This window comes from Corvus moneduloides, chromosome 5 (assembly GCF_009650955.1).
Source record: "Corvus moneduloides isolate bCorMon1 chromosome 5, bCorMon1.pri, whole genome shotgun sequence".
Classification (NCBI taxonomy): Eukaryota; Metazoa; Chordata; class Aves; order Passeriformes; family Corvidae; genus Corvus; species Corvus moneduloides.
In genome coordinates, this window is record NC_045480.1 from 71,475,554 (window position 1) to 71,492,346 (window position 16,793).

The 16,793-nt window shown below is 46.3% G+C and overlaps 1 protein-coding gene and 1 long non-coding RNA gene across 2 annotated transcripts in view; one reads left to right on the forward strand and one right to left on the reverse strand.

Moving 5' to 3' along the window:
* The window catches only part of NDST4 (N-deacetylase and N-sulfotransferase 4), a 70,091-nt gene extending 68,487 nt beyond the window's left edge, over positions 1 to 1,604 (forward strand). The window contains exon 15 of the mRNA XM_032108249.1: positions 1,109 to 1,604. The gene's annotated coding sequence lies outside the window, so the exon portion shown is untranslated. The remainder of the gene's footprint in view (positions 1 to 1,108) is intronic.
* Positions 952 to 14,298, reverse strand: LOC116443753. Its single transcript, XR_004240046.1, has 2 exons — positions 12,896 to 14,298; positions 952 to 1,187 (listed from the first exon to the last, which is right to left on the reverse strand). It is a non-coding gene; the product is annotated as an uncharacterized LOC116443753 (long non-coding RNA).
* Positions 14,299 to 16,793: the final 2,495 nt, after the last annotated feature.

Sequence of the window (16,793 nt, forward strand, 5' to 3'; positions counted from 1 at the left end):
CCTTTTTATGTCGCTGGCCACACAGTTGCTGGGATTCTTACAGACCAGCAAAACAAAGGCAGCAAAAATGAAACAATTATTCATGGCGAGAGGGCTGTGGCTGGGAAAGATCATGCTGGTCCTTCTTTCCTGGTTGTAAGCCACAGGATTCCCATCCTTCACGTGCTGCAGGCTGGAAATCAGCAGGAGTTTTACACAGCAGGGGGGCTGCAGCTGCAGTTTGCTCCCATTCCCCTGGAAATGTGGATTCCAGGAGCCTCGCCACACTGGGGATACGACCCTGTGGGGCAGGCACAGGAGTCAGGGTCCATGGCAGCAGATTTGATGATTAAAGCAGGGCTGTGGCCCTCGGAAAGCCGAGCTCGCATAATTGAGGTTGTCTCTGAGCGAGAAGCAATCAGAACGGAATCCAAAACCCTCTAAATTATGCATTGACCTCTCAAGGTCTAAAATAAAGTTGTGGGATTAACTGCTCCGAGATGTTTTCTAATAAACCAAGTTTCCTCTCTGATAGGGGAGCAGGCTGCCGAGTGTCCCCAAAACAAATTAAAATGGCGGAATCAGAAATTCTTGGGGGAGGAAATGGTTGCGTAATGAAAGCGCTGATGGGTCCAGGCTCTCTGATGTGATAATAAGGGAGTGGGGATGTGCCCTGAATACAAAAGCAGGAGCTGGGTGTTTTCTCCTCTTCCTTCCCCCCCACTTCTTTCCCTCCCTGTTCTGAGCCAGGGAGATGGGAGATCTCTCATCCCCTGAACGATCAGCCTACAATAAATGGGGTGTGGGGTGCTCATTTCCCCTCTGCTGGGCCACCAGAAAGGGAGACATCAACCAGTCATTTAGTTCCCGTCAGTAGCAAATTGTGTTTATAATGGGCTTAAAATTGATGTTTCTAACAGGAATATGAGTGTGTGACATCTGTGTCAAACAGGCACAGCACAGGCACATGGATCAGCAATGACCACCTGTCATTGTACTTAATTTTATTGTACTTAAATAAGGCTGAGTTTGGGGTTTCTTTTTACATAACTCTATGGTCATGGGACAGGAATTTCCCCATCAGACAACATTTCTTACACTGTCTTTATTTCTCTTTTTATCCTTCCAGTTCATCCTTTTAGTGTGACTGCAAAGGTGTGGACCTTCCCACGGACTCGATTCCTCCATCACTCTCCTATCTAGAAAAGCTGCCAAAAAGAAATAAGGATTTGTAAGCGACACAGATTCTGAAGTGTCCAGTGCTCCAGTGACTGGATAACTTCTATGAGACGTCCTATGATTTCTGTAGTATTTCGGAACAAAGGACATCCTGTTGATAGAGCTGAGGAAAAACTTCACTGTCTTGCCCAAGCTCTTTTTTTTTTTTTTAATTTTTCTCTCCCCTCTTACGTGACAACAGCAAATCCAGTTGAACAAATACTTGTTGTTGAAGCAGAAGGAATCAAAATAAATTTTGATCACTCCAAGTATTTTTGTTGGGGGGGGGTGGTGTGGGAGGTCAAGGGCTGTATTTGCTGGAATTGTTTCAAATAACTGATGTGCACATGCCTGAATATCGGTTCTTCTCACTGCCGCAGAATAAACACTTCTGATGGTGTATTACAGAGAGCTTTGCTTCTTTCCTTAAGTCCTCTTTCCCATTTCCTGAGCCAAACCCTGCTCTTCAACAACCTCTGCCATGTCTTTCAAATCGTGCACCTTCCCAGCTCCTCCTGCCTCAGCATCTCCCCAAGGCTTCCACCTGCCCTCGGCACAGCGGCCCCGACCACGTGGGGTTTCCTGGTAGTGCCACTGACCTCCTCCTCCTCTTCCTCCCAAGCAGGGAACACGGATCCAGGCAAGTGTGACACTTCGGAGTTTGTCACACACATTTCTGGGCCTGCCCTCCCAAAGTTTTGCCTCCCTGCACCCCACAGGAGTGGGACGTGCAGCAGCCCCAAGCAAGCTCTTGCCCTAATTAAAAAAAAATTCCCTCTGCTCCATTTGAGGAATCTTAAAAAGCCCTGATTCCAGCTATTGCAAATTCCTCAAACTGTGCACTCAGAAGTATGAGACAGATTCCACACCCCTCCCCCCCAAAATCTCATAGTGCTTCTACTTTTTATTATAAAATATTCATTTGTTTTAATGATCTGTGTCAGAATGAGGTTAAATCATATCAGAGTCAGGGATTCTTTCTACAAACCTTACAGAATAGCAAATTCCACCTCGCTAGAGCTTGTCACTGAGCAAATTAGAAGTGACATTACAGATACCTCACTACAAGTTTTGGCTTTTTCTTCCACGTCAGCCACCAGACAAAATTTTCAAAGGTAGCTAAAATTTTCAAAGTATTTTAGGAGTCTAAATCTGTTTGTAAAAAAAAACCTAAAAAACTTGTAGGCCCTTAGAAACTAAAAATCAACTGGCTTTCCATCAGGCTTTCCAGGCCCAAGCAAGTTTCCTGCCTCAGACTTATTTAGTAAAACAATAGCAGAGTTCTTCCAAAAATTTATTACTTCCACAAAATTCATTAATCAGACTATTCCATCCCAGAACCTGGAAACCTGAAAGTACCAAACAAACTTTTGAAGTGATGTGTTTGTGTAAAGAGATTTTTCTACAGAGGAGAGGAGAGGAGAGGAGAGGAGAGGAGAGGAGAGGAGAGGAGAGGAGAGGAGAGGAGAGGAGAGGAGAGGAGAGGAGAGGAGAGGAGAGGAGAGGAGAGGAGAGGAGAGGAGAGGAGAGGAGAGGAGAGGAGAGGAGAGGAGAGGAGAGGAGAGGAGAGGAGAGGAGAGGAGAGGAGAGGAGAGATCTTTGTCAGGCCTGTAAATATCCAAATCCCAGTCAGAAACTGATTTATAGAATGGCAGAAATGAATTCTGCATATAATTTTTACTCCTATTTCCGCTCATGAGGAATTAAAGACTTCCCAGGAAACCAGATTGATATTTGCATTTCAGTTGGCTACAGCTGCTGGGTGGGGAGAAAAATGTTTAAAATATCTCAATAAAGCCATATCTGCCACTTTGGGTTTGCAAAGCTGTTTGTCCCGCTGCAGCTCACTCAAAGCAAACACGGGCCAGCTTTAGTGCTCCTATTTCTTTGGGAATGGGAACGTGACATGTTAATACACAAATCTGTCTCCATCACAGAAGGTCAGCTAGGTTTATGGGCTGGTAGTTAGACTCATCCTGGGGTTTTTGCAGAGGTTATTTTCAGCCAGGGGAAGGTCAGCAGTGGGTGGAGTGGGATTTCTCAATCTAAGTTGCGATTCCATAAAATGCTGTGGGGGTTGAGAAGTGTGGTTTATAATTTGAGAGATAATTGCATGCCATTCAATTGACTTTGTACTTGCTACTTCTCAGAGTCTGGTGAATGTTCTGCTGCCTTGCAGAACTTATCTGTAACACACATCCCCTGTTGGGTAATTTAGCTTCCCTTCAGAGGATGAGCTGAGCTTCAAGGAAGAGCTGGATGTACGAGGGGATGAGTTTATACAGAACTTGCTCTGAGGCAGATATTTATTTACAGGGTTTTTCTTTAATTCTGTGTGTGTGTGCTTCACTGCGTTTGCCTTGGCTGGGGAATCATCTCCGTATTAAATCTGCATGCTCTCCAAAGGCACACAATTCCCATCAGCATCGGTGACAATTAAATATTCTGGTGAAGGAGAGAATAAACCCACCAACAGAAAATGTTATTTAATGACATTGTAGCTGCAGCACATCTTCCTGCAGAGCTTTGTGTAATCATACCAAGTAAGCAAAGAGAAATTGTTCTGCAACGTGAAGCGTTTAAAATTTCATAAGCAATCTCATCTAAAAAAAAAAAAAAAAGCACAAAATCACCTTTTGAGTACCTTTTTATTTTAGGAGAAAGTTTTCTTTCTTAGATTTTGGGTTTTCTCTCTTCCTACATGAAGTACTGTAGCCTGCTTCCCCTCCATGCTACCCTGCTCACCCACACTCCTTGGGGCTACTTCTCATCATCAACATCTATTCATTCACCTGCAAATTCCAATCCCAACTGACTTTCTTCCTTGGCTAACTTCCGCTCCTTGCTTCCAGAGAGGAAAACTGCAGATCTCCCAAGCAAGCAGCACCCTTCATTTCCTAGACCATACATGCTTCAATTACTTTTAAGTTATCGCAGTTAATTAAGACAACTAGGAGTTGTTCTAGGAGTGTGCTGAGGATCTCCTTGATGTGGTTTTCCTGCATTATTCCCACAGTTTTCCCACTGTTCCAATGCCCAGAAGCCAGGCAGGGAAGCTCCTCAGTCATAAAGCACGGCAGAGCTGGATGGCACCGCGTGTAAATCTGCCGTCATTAGGTTGGGAGCTGCAGTTAAATTATAAATTGTCATCCTAAGTAGGAAGAACATTTTTATGGATCCTGGCTCACCCTCTGCAGACTTCAGCTATTTCCAGTAACTGCCACACAGAACACACTAAAATTTGTCAGCAGCTTGGAAAAGGAGAGTTGAGCCTGGAGACTTAATTCCCTTCAATCTTCTTAAAAGATATGATCCCATACCTTGGGACGAAAGCTTAGGCAGGTACAGGGAGGCAATCCAAAGCAGCCAGGACAATCAGAATGGACAAGACCTCGGCACAACACTAAAACTCATTTCTCCAAAGGTCAGATGCACACCCAGGATGCCACTTCTTTTATTTCCCTCCGTGTTAGAAATGTGGCAGAAGAAGAAACATTTGGAGGCTTGCCTGGATTGCTGTGGGAAGGTGTCGTGTCAGGGCTTTAACACAGACCACGTTGTCACATTCTTTCTAAAGCCCATCTCATGACAAGCAATTTTTTTCCCCTCCCACGTGGGACAAGCCGAGACACAACATTTTGACAGATGTGTTTTACACTGGTGACATCCTGCAGCAGTGTTCTGGCTCTGGTGTGCAAAACATCTGTAGAACAGAGAGATTTTACTACACAGGAGCCTGCTCGGCAGCTGAAGGTTTTAGTGTGGATCCTAAATCACCATTCCTGTAGTGCTGGAGATCCTTTTTTTCCCAAATAGCTCCATATTTTCATAAACCCCAAGTGCTTTTACTTAAGGCTTGGCACGCTCACAGAACAGATCCAACCACTAATCAAGCAACGAGGTGAATTGTGCAAGGTGGGTCAATGAGTGGGCTTAGAACAGAGGCAGGAATCAGGAAAATTCTGTAAATTAGAATGCATGTTTATAGGGAAATCCTTAAGAAGGAGAATTGTGTGTCCTCTTGGAAATCTCAGCTGTGCTTAGAAAATTTACACAAAGACTTCACTGCTTTTACAGCTCCGGCTTGTCTGACAACTCCAGCTCTTAGAAACTGTCAAAAGCACAGGCTGGGCAGTTCCTCCCCCTTCCCTCCACAGGCAGGTGCTGACACACCAGCACGGGGACATGTCCAAGCTGCTTCCATCCACATTCCTTCGTAAATGAGAAACTCATTTTTGCCCCCCTTCACAAAGACCACCTTGGAGAATCGAGCTCTGAGGGAATTATGCTCTGGAAGCATTTACCAACAGCCCACTCTGTGTGGGTTTTTTCCATAAAACATTATTTGACAAAATATTGAGTGCTAAAGTAGAAATATCCTTCACAGACTTGACTTTGCCATGGACCTATTTAATACTGGCACATTAAACACATTTTTATTTTACACATTAAAGAATAATCATTCTGGACTTTTAACAGTGACACAATGAAGACATTATAAAATTTGGTAATGTGCAATAAAACTGCTTTCATGAGTGCCCAACCTTAAGTACATCCATTTTCTGGTTTCCTTCCAGCGTTAGGTTTTGTGCTCTTGCACCTTCAATTACAGAGCTTTGTGCGCGTTTAAAACAACTGTTTAGCCCACAGATCATTCCCTTTCATTTTGGCTGCCTTTTCTGTTTGCTACCTGTTGATTAATGGCCTTAATGATTTATTCCTTCGCTGCTTTGTTGTTTTTCTGATGGAAGAGCTGAATTGTGGGGCAGCCACCCATCCTCCTGGGCAGAGGAAAACTCTGCAGTTCTGTGTGTCCGGATTACAGCGGGCTTTCCCATAAAGCAGGGGCTGAGCACTGCAGGGAAGCGTCTTCTGACACCTGAGGGGAAAGCTTGGAGATCCAGTTTGGCCCAGTCACCGCATTTGCTGCACTGCTGAGAAGTATCACTGCACTCAGAGATGTGTCGATGGAGAGGAGACCGTAAAGCCAGTGACAAATTATAGAAAATGGGGAACAGGAAATGAGTAACACATCCCCAAAGGAGAAGACACTTCTTTGGAGACAGAATTTTGTCTATGGAAAAGAAAGTCTGGGTTCCTAGCAAACCGTCTCAGGAAAACGAAGCCCATGAGATGCTCTTTAGGGTCCCTTCCAAGACAAACCAGTCCATGATCCTATGAATTGCCATGCAAAATCCAGCTGACCAACCTGACACCTGTGGCATTTCCCAAATTGAAAAGCACATTGCTTCCAGTCTCTCCTCACAGCACACAGGTTTCATGAACTTTGTCAGAGGGTTAAGCTTGTGTCTAATTTAAGACGCGACTACCATGTATTATTTTAGCAAGTGAGAGTAGGAGCAAATTGGCAGCAGCATGAAGAACGAGTCCTCATCCAAGAGAATTCAGTGGCACAGGGATTGGATACCCTGTCACAAGGGGTACTCCTGCAGGGCCTGGAGCACAGGAGCAATTGCCAGCTTTAAATACTAGGTGTTACTAAATGCTGGAGGAGTGCTGGAGGTACTTTCAGACACGAGCCAGCTGCTGGAAGCCAAACCAGCCTGGCACAGCTTCATCGGGAATTCCCACTGCTGGAGGAGCTCCTGGGGTCCACCACACCATCGCCCACAGACAGGAACCACCCTGGAGGTGCTGACCCACCTGACAGCTCACAGAGGGGGTTTTTTGGCTGCAGACTCCCTGGGAAAGCCAAAACTCCCCCCCCTTCCAGGCGTGGGGCCTGCACCATGTGCGCCGCACCACAATTAGCATGGTGAATCGCAGCATTGCTCCCCAGCTTCCCAAAATAATCAAAAGCCGTGGGAATCCAAATCTGATCTCAAAATGCTGCTCTGGAGCTGGAATCATTCAGGGTTTAAAAGCGTAATCCTATTACGGTGACAGAGTTTAAACACTTTCCCTTATCCACCAGAGCAAAGATGACAGCCAGCACAATGACCGGATCCCCACACCGGGCTGGAAACGCTTAGGAGGAGCCTCTGGAAAATCCAGCTGCATGCCTGTAGGTACAGCCAGGGCAGGGGAGGCTCATGTCTGGATCTGCACTTCCAGCACCACAGGAAGGAGAAAATAGGGACTGAAGGAGTAAATAGCGATCAAAGGAAAAATCTGCATTAATCTCAAAAATCCCAAATCGCCGCTTCAGGAATAAGGAGCATAATGCCCTAAAATCCTTTGGTTGATCCCAAGAAGCCAGGATGACTCAAGGGTCTTGAGTCATAGACCACACAGGCAAACCCGCTCTGCTGAATAGAGCTGCACGGAGCAAAGCTGAAATAAGGCGGTCAGTGCTCGGGAAATTCTAACAAATTTTCTCAACCGCTGGAGCAGAAAGTTACCAGAAAAGTTAGAGATGAATAACACAGACCTCAAAATCAGGTATTGTGCCTCAAAGCAACTGCCAAGTCAAAATTAAATCCTAGATACAATCATATATATATAGTGCCAAAAGCATATTCGCTTTGCTTCGTCTCCTCCCAGCATTTCGTGTTGGTGGGTAAAAACCCAAATTCATCACTATGAGAAAAGCATGGAATCAGAGAATCATTAAGGTTGGAAGAGACCTTTAAGATCATCAAGTCCAAACGCTACTATTAAAAGAAAAAGGGGAGGTGGGGAAAGCTTTGCCAAGACATTAGGTAAGGTTAGCCAAATTTAGCTAGAAATTAGCACACTATTCAACTTCTCCTCTCCTTGCACCTCTAAATATCTTGCAACTGTTTAACAGCAAATTCACAAAGTAACCTTGCGCTCAGTATTTCTTTAGGCAAGGGAAGAATGAAAAGTGGGATAAATAAATGTCTATATGAGAGATTAAAAATAAGATGCCTCCAGATGCAAAGTTCCCCAGTGTGTCAGCCTTCATTTCCCTACAGCCCTGCAGTGAAGGAGGCACTTTTAATTAAGTGCAAGACAAGTATGGAAAACTGAGTTGGAGAAACAAGGAGGAATAGGATTATTCTAATCCAATGTGACATAATTAAATGCAGGAATCAAAGGCTCTTAGAGGCACAGAACTTGTTAGAGCCTTGAAGTGGGTATTTGCACTTTACTCTGACGTGCTGCAGCCTCTTCACAAAAACAAAGCTTTTTCAGAAGGGATGAAATGGTGACGGAGACGTTCGTAAATCACTTGGAAAAAAGGCAAAATAAGCAAAGAAACCCCATGAAACAATGTTACAGCAAAAGGCTGTTCCTCAAAAACACCCAGCAAAACAAAAGCAAAAAAAAAGCCCTGGCAGCACTGATGGTGGCATTATTTTGAGATCCTTTTTCCCAATTGTGTCTTAATAATCTTCCAAGCTAGCAGTATCGGCTACCAGAAGGAAATCTGCCCTCTGCAAAGATGATTTCAGGGAATGCCTGGGGAACAGAGAACTTAGGTCATAAATAGGAAACTCATGAACTTGCAGGTGCATTTTGTGTCTGAGCTCGTTTTTTGTTTGGTTAGTTTGGGTGAGTCTGAAGTTGGGGGTAGGGGGGCAGAGTGATCTTAAATCAGGTTTCTGGCTCCTTCATGCTGCTGCTCTCCTCAGATAAGGCTCGTCACCCCGGGAGAGTGGGAATTTCTGGCTCTTTCATATCCATACTTTCTCCCTCTTCCCCGCCCCACCCCCCTTCAAAGCCATACCTGGCTGTTCCCAGCTGTCCCTCCGAGCGGCTTCACACAGGGCCGGAGGGTGACTTAAACCAGGGTTTCCCGCCTGCCCTGGGGGGGAGAACGATCTTAAGGAACGTGAGGAGAGTAATCACCAGCAAATCCTCAGGATCCTGTCGCTGGATTTGTCATGAAACACAGCGGGCGGCCCCTGCCAGATCGCTGTGGCTCAGGGATCTGCACTTCCCAGGGGATGATGCCCTGGAGCTCTCGAACTTCTCACAGGGGGTTAGTTTTTCCAGCACCAACCCCCCACTACGCCTCCCAAGATTAGCTACAATAACTACATTTAATTCCAGGTATCAAGCTGGAATATTCCACTTGTTTCACTCACATCCTTCACTTCTCACGGAGCTTCCCTGAAACGCGAGAGGCTCCTGCCGATGGAGACAATTCCAGCTTCTTCAGCGTAACTCAGGAGATAAACCAGGGACGGGTGTCCTTGAGGGGCAGCCTTTCTGGCTGCCTAATTCTGAAATATGCTGAGCACACCCGGCACTTGGAGTGGGAAAAGTTGTGCCAAGGCAAGGTCTCGACTGTTTGCAGGAATAAGGTTAAATCCCGGTGCTACGGAGCCTGTGGAACACAACTCCCACTTTCCATACCAATGAAAAGTAATCCAATTCAGTTTTTCAATAATTCAATACTAAACCAAATTCTGATTGGATTAATAGAATGATGTCAGGAGTTCTCTTTTAAGGGTTGGGGTTTGGGTTTTTTTGCTCTTTTGGCATCCTTTCCCTTTTAGCTGTCATCCTTGTTTTCTCTGCTCCCAAGATGGGAAAAGAGGACAAAAGGTCAGAAAAGAAATAGATTAGATTTTCCCACTGTCTAAAAGAATAAAAGAAGACCCAACATCCCCAAGGTCTTGCCATGTTGGGGTTTTTTTTTCAGCTTTTTAGAAGAGAGAAACAGAGAAGAAAACCAGGGCATTTCTTTCCTTTTAACAGGCTCAGAGACGGAGCGGGAACACACAAAAATTTATTGTCATCCCTTTCTGGGTAATCAATACACCTGAAGAAGCATTTCCTATCGATCCCTCATCTCTTGTATCCTTGTGCTGGCGTCAACACCACATCCAAGGATCCTGGGTGGTGTACAAACAGCAAATAAAAGGCAATGTGTCTGTTGTGATATATTGATTACTTGGCTGTAAAAACATTGGGGAAGAGTTATCCATGGGCACCTGTCTTTTATTGCTGTCAAAGGCACGGTGCTTTGGTTGGAAGCCCCTTTGATACTCACAGAGATCCAATATTTAGGGAAGACAGAGCTCTGGGAATAAATACTATGGCTCATTTTAGCTGCCTGAGTATCGCACAGATTTTTCTCTGGCAGGCTTTGTTTGGAGCATGAGGTATCGTCTGTCTCCCTCTGTGGAAAATCTCCTCTCCCCACACAGTGACAGTGACAGGATCGCTGAGGCACTCGGCTGATCTGCGACTACGGATGGGCACAGGGTGACAATCCAGTCTGACAATCCCTCAGCACTGGAGAGGAAGCCCCTCTCCCACTGCATCCCCACTCAAGTAAACATGGAGGTGACTCCGTGGCTGCTTGGACATGTGGATGTGGGCAAGGGAGGGACCACACCTGAATTCAGGTATTTAAACTGCCCTCCCTTCTCTGGGCTGGCCAGAGCCCTGCCCCCTAAAAATGAGAAACCACCAGGAATGTACCCATGACTACCAGAAAGAAAAGAGGGCAAAAACATCCCCAAAAGAGGACTTTTCCTCCACTCCCCTTCCCTGGGCCTCTCTCCTGGTAAAGCCTGCTCAGCTCTCTAGGAAGGCTGATGCAAAGGGGCCGTAACTCTTGTGTCCCACCTTTCAGAGCTTCAATACTCTCAGCAGCAAGGAACTGTGTCTTCTGCCCTAACTGAATTTATTCAGGTTCAGATGCATTTCCTTCCTTTTTTTTTTTTTTAATGAACTGGGTATTTTAACTCCATCTCATGTAAGATGAGAGTGGCAGCAGTAAGCAAAGCAGAAAAGCAGAGCTAAAGAGCCCCCTGCACCTTCTCCCGCCCCTGACACGATCGGGCACCCCGGGTGAGCAGCCCCACAGTGCCACCTTGCTCATTTATTTGGCAGCAGTTGAGGCAGCGCAGAGCTGGATCATTTCTCTCCTGACTCACACACATCACTTCCCATAACGTATAAATGCATTAAAAAAGGCGAAAACAATAAAACAAACCCCACCCCACTCCCCCAAAAGAGGTATTTTTCCACCATCCAGCCCTGGTGCAGACAATACACTTTCCCATCCCAGCCTAGGGAATTGGCTCCCTGGGCAGTGTTCCCAGGATTATAAAGCTCTCAGGTGCTGCCATCCACCTGCTTTCCCCCTGCTGACCTGTGAAAAGGGGAGAGGGCTAAAAGTACCCGGGGGACTCTCAGAGAGTTCTGAGAGTGGCATTTATACCCTCCTAAAATAAATAAATGTTCCAGGGGAGCAGGGCAGAGCTGCCATGGGCAGTTCATGCCCTAAAATATTACTAGGAGCAGCCTCTGCATTCTCCAGGTGTGAAATGTGCTGGTTTATGGACTTTCACCTCCCTCTAGCCTCAGAAACCTCCTGCCACCTGGCCCAAAAATCCATCACTATGCAGCTACAGGTGGTCACGTGCCACCCTTGGGGACAAACCTCACACCCAGCAATGCCTTTGTCCTTGTGCTGCACAGGAGCACAGCCAGGTGCTTATTGGAGCCAAAAAGGCCCAAAAGGTGACCAAAACTGGCTCTTCCCCACTCAAAAGCAATGAGCCACCCACACCACTCAGGCTGCAGAGCCGCTGCACGTCCCAGCATCTGTGAATCACTGACACACTGCTCGTACAGATGTTGGCAGCCAGTCCCATCCTAAGGTTAACTGCAACAATCTGTTCCTGCTCGGAGACCATGCAGCTCTTCTCAGCAAAATCAACCTGAAGGGCACAAAAAATGTGCCCAAATGTTTCCTGCTGAAAGATTGCTCCTAGTGGGAAGGTCAGTTCTCCAGGGCTGTGCTAGAGAAGAGAGAGAACTTTTTAATGCCCTTTCAAAAAAATTCCACAAGCAGGAAAGCCATACAATCTTGAAACTTGCTTAACAAAAGGCTGTTCCTGGATGATACAGCATTAAATGGGTGAACTTTGAGATAGTTAAAGAATATTAATATACATCCTGAGGACTACAGTTGTATCTATGCACTCCTTTCCTGCCCACAAATAAAGCAGCAAAGCTTGGGGGAAAAAAAATCTGGAAGAAAGCCAGAGAAATATTATGGCTAGGAGCTGCAATGCAAAGAAGATTCTTGGATAATGAATTAATTAGAATTAAATTACTGAATATAGGTTTTAATTTTTTTTTTTTTTAATTCCTTAATCTCAAAGCTGTCATAAAGCCTATGACACCGCAACGCTTGGAATACTTAAAAGCTGCCAAGGAGAGAACCTGCCTTTAATTTTTATGGATTAATTACGTGGTGCTAGGTAGGAGGCTTTGCTCTTGTAGGGCCACCTGCTAATCTCATTATAAAATGTCATGTACTGAGTCAGAAACTGTGATAAACTACCCAGTGATGCTGCACAGGTACGGAGAGTGTTTACAGAGCTGGTGTCAGATGTGGTTCTGCTCTTTACTCACCTCCTGACAGGCAGTGATGGGCACTTCGCCAGTGTGAGGAAAACAGGACCCCCACAGAGCCCCCTGAAACTCTGTTCACACCCCAAAATATGCACAAAACTGCATTTTTTACTGGAACACTGCAGCGCCTTTTGACATCAGCGCTAGGGTGAGATGGGGCAGTGCCGTGATCACTTCTGCCCTGCCCCGGCAAGAGGTCTGCCCAAATCCTCATAAATCCCAGCGACTCAGAGCAGACTGAGACTCTGAGTCACCCTCCCTGCCTCAGCTCCTGGCTCCTGCAGGCTGAGCAGACCGAGAATCTGCTGTTAAACCTCCCCTTTTGTCCTCCAGCAGAGTTAGCCAAAACCACAACCAGCATTTACCACACTCCTCCTCTCCTGGCACTCACCCAGTGAGAACTTCCTCGGGTTTGTTTGCTCTCTGATCCAGCAGAAGTTGAAGAGGGGCACCGAAAACAAAGTCACCTTTGTGGCACCTGTCAGCAGAGTTTTATTATTGTTTCCATCCCGATGGCTGTTGAGATAAAAGGAGGAGTTCTTTCAAATCACACAATGGATGTAATTTAATAAGTGATCAACACGGTGGTGCTGAGCAAAGAACTCGTACTGTTCCTTCTCCTCCCTCTCCTCTGTGGTCAAGTCATTTGTCTCTCATCCCTCACAATTCCCAGTGTTAATTCTTGTCTATGGCCAGGGAGCAAAGAGGAGATGCTGGGCAGAGCCACGTCCCCCTCGTACCTGCTGGGGCCACAGTGGATGGTTTAATGCCTACCTGAATCAGGAGCTCTTCTGGAAAACAAAGATCATTTTCTGGAAAAAAAAAAATTGAGGTTTGCACATTTATTTTCCTTCTAATTAATTAATATATCTCTTCTTTTATATATCTCTGCAATAAAAAAGTGCAGTGTCTGGCATCCTCCTGTGAGAAAGATGTCACGACCTGGTTTTTTAGCATCATCTGAGGCCTTTCACCCTCAGAAAGGAAACAACAAACCCCATTTTAGCCTCCTTACTGAAGGAAGCCAAGAGCTGACAGTTCAGCTGTACATATGAATCATAAGAGCAATCAGATGGAGACAAGCACCGGGAGATTTACAGCTGGAACAGCAGCATCCGTGCAGCCCCGGGGCTCCCGTTTCCCACCCCGATCCAAACACCATCTGCCTTGGCCAGAGCCTGGGAGAGCAGGGTGTCACCAGACATGTTCCTCTGTATCCTGCCACCTCATAAAGCACATCTGAAAGAGAGCTCCCTGAATTTCTCAGCGAGTTCCCTCAGTTTGGGGGTTTCACAGTGCAGATTTACTTTATCCAAAGCTGCTTTTGTCCCAAAGCCTCCACCACTGACAGATCCAGCATTGCCTACATTCCATAGTAACGCTTCAGCACTGGGAAAGTTACGAAGGTCTGAACATAACTGAACTATTGCCCAGCAAATCGGGGACTAAACCAAATGGCTGAGCTCCTGAGGTGCAAAGGTAACCTGTGTGGGACAGAGAGCAGCTGAGCACCACCATTCCAAGGCAACAGTGAAGAGCCTCCCATCCCTGCAGGACAGCAGCTGGATGTGACGATATTGTGAGAGATGGGTAGATTCTTCCCTGAACAGAAGCAACTACCTTGGCTTTTGCTGAGCAGACCCTGAGGAGGTCCCCTCACACCCCACATGAGACCGTTTGGGTTTTCAGATGGAAGCTGATGCCAAACCATAGAATCCTTGAATAGTTTGGATTGGAAGGGACCTTCAACACCATCCAGTGCCACCCCCTGCCATGGGCAGGGACACGTTCCACTATCCCAGGCTGCTCCAAGCCCTGTCCAACCTGGCCTTGGACACTTCCAGGGATCCAGGGGCAGCCACAGCTTCCCTGGGCAGCCTGTTCCAGGGCCTCAGCACCCTCACAGGGAGGAATGAAACAATGCAGCTCAGGATAGGGCTGGACATGTGACTTCTCTTCCCTTCTCCAGGGCCAGGCTCCCCACACGCTGTCCCGCAGCTCTGCTGGCTCCCAGTTGATGCCCTCAGGCTGCAGATGATTCCCATTCATGGCAATCTGCGGCAGGGCCAGTTTTGGAATGAGTTGGAGCACTGTAGTGCTTTGTTCTGTAAATGTTTGCCCGGCACACATCAGCCCCTTCGCTCCAGCACGCCGGGATAGCAATCTGCGTGGGAATGAAAGGGAAAGGGAGACAGGCTCTGCTGTACAGACGCACACAAAACTGCCAGAGCTTTGGATGCAGCCACTCGGAAGACATTGCGCCATTCCCCTGATTTATCTCATGTTGTTCCAGCCAGAGAAAATAAAACCCTAAATAATTCCATCATTTTTGATGTCCGGCCTTTTATGAATTCCAAGGGACATTTGTGGGAACGCTTCCCACTCAGCTTCTAATTTGATGGAGGTTATTTGAAACGTGTTGAATATTTTTTTCTCCCTTTACAGATAAAACAGCCCCTCCAGGAGGACGTGGAAATAAATAGCAAGCGAGGGAGATGAACGGGAAACCTTCACTCACAAGGTAAAGACAGGATTTTTGCACGCTATCGTTTTTTTCCCCTATGGAATGATGAGTTCTGCAGCAGGCATAAGTGCATGAGGAATATTCCTTGTTTAAATCCCTCTGTTAATTTAAGTCTTGGAGTCACGGGCTGGCAGATTTAACCTGCTTTGCTCCCTCACTCCGGCTGCAGAGACAATCCCCACAGGGACATAACGCCCGTGGCCTTGCCAGGTCTGAGCCATCCCCAGGATGGGATGAGCCGGAACAAAGCAGGAGAGTCCCTGGAGGAGACAAAGCACTGCTCTCTGTCGTGAGCACAGAGGCAATTTCAATCCCATTAGCTCCAGGAGACAGGACTTCTCCCGAGGCAATGGGAAGCGCTGCTCTAAAGGAGACAGACACACTTGGGACCATGGGGAATACAAGTCCTGGCTCTGGAGGGACACAACTATTCTGAAACGAGGGAAATGAGGCAGGGACACCTTCCAATAGACCAGTTTGCTCCAGGCCCCATCCAGCCTGGCCTTGGACACCTCCAGGGATGCTACAGCAAGAGCCCTGCCTGTAAAAGACCAAGGTTTAGGCAATGCTTGTGCTTCCTTTCTTTTCACTTCTCACTGTTAGGGCACCACATCCATGCAGATGATCATTCCCCAAAAACCTGGAGAAAGCACATCAAAGCATTTTGCACAGAATAATTAAATAAGCAAACTGGTGAAAGGGTTTCAATCCCTAATTCCCACAAAATCACTCGATGACAAGGGAATTTGCTTCCCTGAGCAGGTCCATTGTCTATTGATGGCGGGGACTTTGCAGCCACCCAGGAGGGTGCTGGCCACCACCCCAGCTCCCATGGCTCCTTCCTGGCTCTATCATCTTCCACACAGTGCTCCAAAGATGGACAAAGCACACGAATGGAACCTCACAACAGGGGGAATTTAAATACTGTATATATCCATGGGTTTTATAATTAAGGTGCTTCAGACAATGCACAAACAGTTATTCATTCTTTCCACCAAAGTTCAACAATTTGGTCAAAACCTGTGGTTTCAGGCACATTTTCTGCAGCACAACCCTCAGCTTACTCAGTATGACACTTCATTAGCATTGAATTCAAATGTAAAGATTGATTCTGATTAAATCTTCAGGGCACACAGGAAAAGGGAAAAACCAGTAACCTATGTTAAGCCCTTATTATCCCTTGATTTGAATAAGTTCTTAATATATTTAGTGAGCAATGGAGGAACATTTTAACAGAAATTTTTCCATCTGCTCTACTGGGAAGCAACAGCAATTAATTTTGAAAATATTTATAAATTTTGTTTTGCAATTACTCTGTGTTTTGGAACTATTTGTAAGCTACTAATTTCTGTAAATATTTATTTTTCAAAATAGCGATTTCTAAACGGATATTCCTAGAAATCACTATACATTAAGGGGAAAAAACTTACTTTTCCTCATTTGTGCAGCCACTCTTAAAAGAAAATCTCTTCAGAGAGGGAATCCCAGGATGGTTTGTGTTGGAAGGGACCTTCAAGACCATCTTGTTCCCACCCCCACCATGGGCAGGGACACCTTCCACTATCCCAGGTTGCTCCAGGCTCCATCCAACCCAGCCTTGGACACTTCCAGGGATGGGGCAGAGAGGGAATAACAGAGGCAGCTGCTTCCCTGTTTTTGCCCTGGGTCTCATCCCTGGGGCTGGTTAGGCCCTGTCCCATCCGCACAGTTCAGAACCTCCAATTCACAGGTTCACCACACTGTTCCCAATTCCCTCAGAGACAGG